General features: G+C 47.6%; 1 protein-coding gene across 2 annotated transcripts in view; it reads left to right on the top strand.

Moving 5' to 3' along the window:
• The first annotated feature begins 2,856 nt into the window (after positions 1-2,856).
• KAT6A (lysine acetyltransferase 6A) overlaps positions 2,857-3,045 on the top strand; it is a 118,124-nt gene continuing 117,935 nt past the window's right edge. For both annotated transcript variants that reach the window (XM_023736642.1, XM_004382079.3), the window contains exon 1: positions 2,857-2,946. The gene's annotated coding sequence lies outside the window, so the exon portion shown is untranslated. The remainder of the gene's footprint in view (positions 2,947-3,045) is intronic.

Here is a 3,045-nt window from a genome sequence, read left to right as displayed (position 1 = left end):
TATATTAACTGTAGGGTGCAACTGGTTTTTGGTAGGAGCGCAGTGGTTAAGAGCTTGGCTGCTAACCGAAAGGTCTGCATGCGAATCCACCAGCCGCTCCTTGGAAACCTTATGGGGCACTTCTACTCTGTCCTATAGGGTTGCTTTGAGTTGGAATCCACTTGATGGCAAGGGGTATTTTTGTTTGTTTGTTTCTTTGACATTAACTGTAAATGTGCTAAAAACTTCCTGTTGAAACCAGGACAGAGAAACCTTCCAATTTGGGCTCAGCTGTATTCTGCATAAAACGTAGTTATCAGTTGCAAATGAAAAGGCAGCTTTTCCTCGGGCAAAATGTGGAAGAGGAAGTAAACTTCAGCTGCCAGCCCTGCGGGGCTGAATTCTTAGTTAAGGCTGAGCTAAGAAAACTGTCCTTTCAGAGCAGCAAATCGTTTTCTAACTTGCAAAAGATGAGGACTTTAATCTGTTTTTGTTGCAAACCTTTTACTTTGAGAAGACCCCCCGGAATGTGTCATTTAGTTATGCAAATTTAAAGCAAAGACTCTTTATGGAAGCTGTTTGAAAAGCTAAACTGTGCTTTGTTGTTGCAAATTGTTTTAAAATCTTGCTACTGTGAGTTTAAAAATTCTTTTCAGAGGGATAGCTGTGGCTAGTTTTCTTACGAATTATCCAAGAGCAAACACAACTCATCTCTATTATTTTTCTGCTGAAAACCATATACTTCAGTCTCACACGAACACCACATTCTTCTTATACTAATATGTCTTTAGAAACCCTGGTGGCGTAGTGGTTAAGAGCTACGACTTGCTAACCAAAAGGTCGGCAGTTGGAATCTTTGGAGACTCTATGGGGCAGTTCTACTCTGTCCTATAGGGTTGCTATAGAGTCGGAATCGACTTGATGGCAATGGGTTTGGGTTTTTTGGGAATATGACTTTATCCGCCCTCTTTGGGAAACAAAAATCTTGTCTTATTCTCCTAAAAGAAAATTTACCTTTTTTTCCCTGCATGTGCTTTCACTTTTTAGAAACAGCCCCCATTTTACCTAAGAATACTTCTGTCTGATCCATCTAGGATGCAAGGTATCCTTTCTAATAGATTATTTTGTACCTCCAAATTTCTCCCCTAATTTGGGGATGGGGCTTGGAAGGTGATTAGTGGTGGTGATTCAGTAAACCTCACTACACAACATTAATGCTATCAACGTTAATGTCAGAATGTTGCATTGGCTGGACAATCATCTGAAAATATAACACTTTTATGGTCTAGACAGTCTACTGCATGGAATAATAAGGCTAAGGATTAAAATGGAGATGGTCTAGAGAGACAGGAAAGTATGGGTTTGTATAAACAAGGAAGGACTCTAGGTGGGATGAAGATACCATCTCTTTCTTAGAGGCTTAAAAAGTGTTCATTAGCAACTTATTTTTTCAGCTCCTACTACTTGTACAACAGTATACTAGGCACTGGAGATACAAAGAGGCATGCTAGAAGAGCATTTATCTGGGAATAGATTCATAAAACATAGATGAGACTCACATCTTGAGTGACAAATGAATAGGGCAAATGGTCAATACCACATAAGCTCGGAACAGGAAGTAAATACTAAAGTTAAGGCAGTAAGTCAGAGGGGGGTCTTTAAAAGGTAAGACAGAGATAAAATGAGGAGGCACAAGGTAGATAAAGGTCCACTAGAAGGAATACATTTCCACACAAAATTATTAAGCATTTATTATGTCTTCTCATTTGTCATTTACTGTCTTTCCAGTGAATGCAGGGGGAAAAAAAAAAGTATGATTCAATCTCTGCCTCAAGGAGTTTAAGTCTAGATGAGAGACAAGACAAAGAAACACACAGGCAGCTAGTAGACAGACTTGCCACAAAAAGTGCTAGTTTGTGGTTCAGCCATAAATGCAGATAAAGTTCTGCATAGAGCATGAATAGAATACAGGATTTGGAAAACGACAGATCCAGGCTCCAAACTCAGGTGTCTGCTAAGTACTGTGTGACCTTGGGCAAGTTACACGACCCGAGTCTGCGCTGTTTACTACAAAAATGCCTCTAGTAAGGTCTAACAAATCTCAGTTGTTGTGGGGTGGATGAAATGAAGTCATTGTGGTGAAAAGGCTTGACACGGGTGTCTAAGTTTCTACTCTTCTCTCCCCCCCTCCCCCCCTTTTCCCTTCTCATCGCATCTACTCTCCTTCCTACCAGTAGGGGTGAGATGTCTGGGGTGAGCAGAAAGGGAAAGATGAAGGGAGGCAACTTCCTCATCTTCCTCCCCTCCCCCCGACATCAGGTTCCGGGAGAGTTACTGTGGAAGTGGGTGAGGGCACAGAAGTAGGGAGGGAGGACCTGCTAACTGTAAACACTGGCTCCACCAACAGTTCCGATCTCGTGTGCCTACCGGATTTCCGTGCTATACTAAAGCCACCCCACCCATGCCCCTGCTCTCAGTTTCCCCAGCTGTGTTATGGGACTACACCATCTCCTTCTTTTCCTTCGTAGGCGCCTGGCCTAAACGCGTAAGAAAGGCGAGAAGAAGCCCCCACTCGTTGGCCTCCGGCCCCATCAACTCCTCCTCCCACTTTGGCTTTGGCCTTTTGTACCGGCCCCACGTGACCCGCCAGGCCGGCTCTTCCCTCCTTCCCCCCCGCGCCCTCCGGCTTTTCCCGGCTCCAGGCCTAGCTCTTCCCGCTCCTCGACCGCCCCCCGCCCGCGCGCCCCTTTCCTCCCCCTCCCCCTCGCCTCCTCCCAGGCTGTTCCTGCTCCCTCCCCCAGGCAGCCGTTCCCTCGCGACGCTTCCCCTCCCCCCGCGGCTGTTCCGCCGCCACGCCTCCCCTCCCCCCGGCCGGAGCTCACTGTCTCCAAGATGGCGGCCGTGTCAGTTTGGGGCATCTCCGCGGTCCGGCCCGGTGCCCCGGGATCCCGGCTCTCTTCTCCCCCGGTAAGTAGCCGAGGGGCCACCCCCGGCCGCCCTCGGCCGCCGAGCCCGAGGCTGAGCCCCTCCGGGGCCCGCTCCACCGCCTCACGGGGTCGGCGGGCC

Source organism: Trichechus manatus, unplaced genomic scaffold (genome assembly GCF_000243295.1).
Source record: "Trichechus manatus latirostris isolate Lorelei unplaced genomic scaffold, TriManLat1.0 scaffold00090, whole genome shotgun sequence".
NCBI lineage: Eukaryota > Metazoa > Chordata > Mammalia > Sirenia > Trichechidae > Trichechus > Trichechus manatus.
Note: the sequence above shows the minus strand (reverse complement) of the source record. Positions and strands in the feature narration are given on the sequence as shown.